Source organism: Triticum aestivum, chromosome 2B, assembly GCF_018294505.1.
Source record: "Triticum aestivum cultivar Chinese Spring chromosome 2B, IWGSC CS RefSeq v2.1, whole genome shotgun sequence".
Classification (NCBI taxonomy): domain Eukaryota; kingdom Viridiplantae; phylum Streptophyta; class Magnoliopsida; order Poales; family Poaceae; genus Triticum; species Triticum aestivum.
In genome coordinates this window covers 645,328,988-645,334,261 of record NC_057798.1, presented here as the reverse complement: position 1 = coordinate 645,334,261, position 5,274 = coordinate 645,328,988, and positions in this window count along the sequence as shown.

Sequence of the window (5,274 nt, the reverse complement as noted above, 5' to 3'; positions counted from 1 at the left end):
GGAATAAAGTAGGCTTAACACCAATATAAATAAAAAATGAGTTCATTACAGTACCTTAAGTGGTGGTTTTTATTTCTTGCACTAACGAAGCTCATAAGATTTCCTGTTGAGTTTTGTGTTGTGAAGTTTTCAAGTTTTGGGTAAAGATTTGATGGATTATGGAATAAGGAGTGGCAAGAGCCTAAGCTTGGGGATGCCCATGGCACCCCAAGATATTCAAGGACAACCAAAAGCCTAAGCTTGGGGATTCCCCGGAAGGCATCCCCTCTTTCGTCTTCGTCTATCAGTAATTTTACGTGGGGCTATATTTTTATTCACCACATGATATGTGTTTTGCTTGGAGAGTCTTGTATGATATGCGTCTTTGCTTTTTAGTTTACCACAATCATCCTTGCTGTACACACCTTTTGGGAGAGACACACATAATTCGGAATTTATTAGAATACTCTATGTGCTTCACTTATATTTTTTGAGCTAGATAATTTTGCTCTATGTGCTTCACTTAAATCTTTTAGAGCACAGCGGTGGTTTTATTTTGTAGAAATTATTGATCTTTCATGCTTCACTTATATTATTTTGAGAGTCTTTTAGAATAGCATGGTATTTGCTTTGGTTATAAAATTTGTCCTAATATGATGAGCATCCAAGTTGGGTATAATAAAAACTATCATATAGAGTGCATTGAATATTATGATCAATTTGATGCTTGATAATTGTTTTGAGATATAAAGCTGGTAATGTTAGAGTCATGCTAGTTGGGTAATTATGAAGTTGAGAAATACTTGTGTTAAAGTTGGCAAGTCCCGTAGCATGCACGTATGGTAAAAGTTGTGTAACAAATTTCTTGCATGGAGTGCTCTTTTGATTGCCTTCCTTATGTGTGGATGTCGGGATCGCGCGATGGTTAATTCCTACCAACCCTTCCCCTAGGAGCATGCATAGTAGTACTTTGCTTCGAGGGCTAATAAACTTTTGCAATAAGTATATGAGTTCTTTATGACTAATATGATTCCATGGATTATACGCACTCTTACCCTTCCATCATTGCTAGCCTCTACGGTACCGTGCATTGCTCTTTCTCACCTTGAGAGTTGGTGCAAACTTAGCCGGTGCATCCAAACCCTGTGATACGATATGCTCTATGATACGTCTCCAACATATCTATAATTTATGAAGCATTCATGCTATTATATTATCTGTTTTGAATGATTATGGGCTTTATTATACACTTTTATATTACTTTTGGGACTAACCTATTAACCGGAGGCCCAGCCCATATTGCTATTTTATCCTTTGGCAAGCACTTTGTGTTGGGGTGATCCTGATATATATATATATATATATATATATATATATATATATATATATATATATATATATATCCAATTGAATGTAAGTTAGCATGAACTATTATTGTTGACATCACCCAAAGGTGAATATGTTTGGAGGCAACACTATAAGCCCCTATCTTTCTCTGTGTTCCATTAAAACTTTGGACCCATTAATATCACGTGAGTGTTAGCAATTGTAGAAGACTATATGATAGTTGAGTATGTGGAGTTTGCTAAATCAAAGCTCTGACATAGACCCTTCCTGAAAATAAGATGAATTGCAATTGTTTGATGACTAAGAATGAAGTTTGCTAGTTTTCAAGAAAGTTCATGGTCTATGCTTTAACATGTGAATAGCTTGTTACTTGATTATGAAAAGTTTTATGAGATGAACTACTGTTATGACATATAATGATGCTAGTAAAGGTGATTGAAATTATCATTGATCAAACTTGTGCACCTCTAGCATTCACACTTCATAATTTCTTTCTTTATCATTTACCTACTCGAGGACGAGCAGGAATTAAGCTTGGGGATGCTGATACGTCTCCAACGTATCTATAATTTATGAAGCATTCATGCTATTATAGTATCTGTTTTGAATGATTATGGGCTTTATTATACACTTTTATATTACTTTTGGGACTAACCTATTAACCGAAGGACCAGCCCATATTGCTGTTTTATTGCCTGTTTCAGTATTTCGAACAAAAGGAATATCAAACAGAGTCCAAACGGAATGAAATCTTCGACAGCATTATTTTTGGGAAGAATATCACCCAGGAGACTTGGAGTTCACGTCAGAAGAGCCTCGAGGCGGCCATGAGATAGGAGGGTGCCCCCCTACTGGGCACGCCCCCCTGTCTCGTGGACCCCTCGAGCACCCCCCCCTTACCGACTTCTTTCGCCTATATAAGCCTACGTACCCTAAAAACATCGGAAAAAAAGATAGATCGGGAGTTCCGCCGCCGCAAGCCTCTGTAGCCACCAAAAACCTCTCGGGAGCCCTTCCCGGCACCCTGCCGGAGGGGGGATCCTTCACCGGTGGCCATCTTCATCATCCCGGCGCTATCCATGACGAGGAGGGAGTAGTTCACCCTCGAGGCTGAGGGTATGTACCAGTAGCTATGTGTTTGATCTCTCTCTCTCTCTCGTGTTCTCTCTCGTGTTCCCTCTATGGCACGATCTTGATGTATCCCGAGCTTTGCTATTATAGTTGGATCTTATGATGTTTCTCCCCCTCTACTCTCTTGTGATGAATTGAGTTCTCCCTTTGAAGTTATCTTATCGGATTGAGTCTTTTATGAGAACACTTGATGTATGTCTTGACGTGCTTATCTGTGGTGACAATGGGATATCATGTGCCACTTGATGTATGTTTTGGTGACCAACTTGCGGGTTCCGCCCATGAACCTATGCATAGGGTTGGCACACGTTCTTGACTCTCCGGTAGAGACTTTGGGGCACTCTTTGAAGTACTTTGTGTCGGTTGAATAGATGAATCTGAGATTGTGTGATGCATATCATATAATCATGCCCACGGATACTTGAGGTGACAATGGAGTATCTAGGTGACATTAGGGTTTTGGTTGATTTGTGTCTTAAGGTGTTATTCTAGTATGAACTCTATGATAGATTGAGCGGAAAGAATAGCTTCATGTTATTTTACTACGAACTCTTGAATAGATCGAGTAGAACGGATAGCTTTGAGGTGGTTTCGTACCCTACCATAATCTCTTCGTTTGTTCTCCGCTATTAGTGGCTTTGGAGTGACTCTTTGTTGCATGTTGAGGGATTGTTATATGATCTATCTATGTTATTATTGTTGAGAGAACTTGCACTAGTGAAAGTATGAACCCTATGCCTTGTTTCCTACCATTGCAATACCGTTTACGCTCACTGTTATCATTAGTTACCTTGCTGTTTTTATAATTTCAGATTACAAATACCTTTATCTACCATCCATATTGCACTTGTATCACCATCTCTTCACCGAACTAGTGCACCTATACAATTTGCCATTGTATTAGGTGTGTTGGGGACACAAGAGACTCTTTGTTATTTGGTTGCAGGGTTGTTTGAGTGAGACCATCTTCATCCTACGCCTCCTACGGATTGATAAACCTTAGGTCATCCACTTGAGGGAAATTTGCTACTGTCCTACAAACCTCTGCACTTGGAGGCCCAACAACGTCTACAAGAAGAAGGTTGTGTAGTAGACATCAAGCTCTTTTCTGGCGCCGTTGCCGGGGAGGTGAGTGCTTGAAGGTATATCTTTAGATCTTGCAATCGAATCTTTTTGTTTCTTGTTTTATCACTAGTTTAGTTTATAAAAGAAAACTACAAAAAAATGGAATTGAGTTTGCCTCATATGCTTCATCTTTTTAATATCTTTCGTGAGAATGATGGTAAGGAAAATTGTGCTCAAGTGCTAGAAGAAGAAGTCTATAAAATTTTTGGCACTGAATATGTGAATGATGAGCATGATTGCAATGTTGTTAGTATGAATTCTTTGAATATCCATGATGCTAATGATATGCAAAGCCATAAGCTTGGGGATGCTATGTTTGATGAATATGATATGTTTTGTCCCCCAAGTTTTGATGAGCAAATTTATTATGATGATAGCATGCCTCCTATTTATGATGATTATATTGATGAAAGTGGATTTGGAGAGGTCATGACTTTATTTAGTGATGAATCCACTATTTCGGAAGAGGTTCCAATTGATTATGAGAACAAAGTTGTTATCTATGATGATTATTGTGATGACTTGTATGCTATTAAGAATAATGATAACCATGAAACTTGTCATCATAATTTTAGTTTTCAATTGGATTTATGCCTCACATGATAGTTGTTTTGTTGAGTTTGCTCCCACCATTCCGAATGAGAAGAATTTTGCTTATGTGGAGAGTAATAAATCTTCTATGCTAGTAGATCATAAAAAGAATGCTTTTGGTGCTGGTTATATTGTTGAATTAATTCATGATGCTACTGAAAATTATTATGAGGGAGGAACATATGCTTGTAGGAATTGCAATAATGCCAAGTTTCCTCTCTATGTGCTTAAAGTTTCGAAGTTATGCTTGTTTTACCTTCCTATGCTAGTTGATTATTGTTCCCATAAGTTGTTTGCTCACAAAATCCCTATGCATAGGAAGTGGGTTAGACTTAAATGTGCTAGTCATATTCTTCATGATGCTCTCTTTATGTTTCAATTCTTATCCTTTGTGTGAGCATCATTGTCATCATCATGCCTAGCTAGAAAAGGCATTAAAGAGAAGCTCTTGTTGGGAGACAACCCAATATTTACCATTACTGTTTTTGTGTGTTCACATGATTATGCTACTGTAGTAATCATGTTTTATAGCTTTTGTTTCAATAAAGTGCCAAGTAGAGCCTTTGGGAAGACTTGGGTGAAGTCAATGTGATCTTGCTGTAAAAAACAGAAACTTTTGCGCTCACGAGAATAGCTGCCATTTTTACTGGAGAGTGATTTTAGGTTGATTCTTTTTGAATATTATTAATAGACAAATTCCTCAGGTCCACAAATTTATTTCATAATTTTTGGGGTTCCATAAGTATACGTTTGATACATATTACTACAGACTGTTCTGTTTTTGACAGATTCTGTTTTCATTGTGTTGTTTGCTTATTTTGATGAATCTATGGCTAGTATGTGAGGGTATGATCCATAGAGAAGTTGGAATACATTAGGTTTAATACCAATATAAATAAAGAATGATTTCATTACAGTACCTTAAACTAGTGGTTTGTTTTCTTGTACTAACGGAGCTTACGAGTTTTGTTTTGAGTTTTGTGTGGTTGAAGTTTTCAAGTTTTCGGTAAAGATTTGATGGACTATGGAATATGGAGTGGCAAGAGCCTAAGCTTGGGGATGCCCAAGGCACCCCAAGGTAATATTCAAGGACAACCAAGC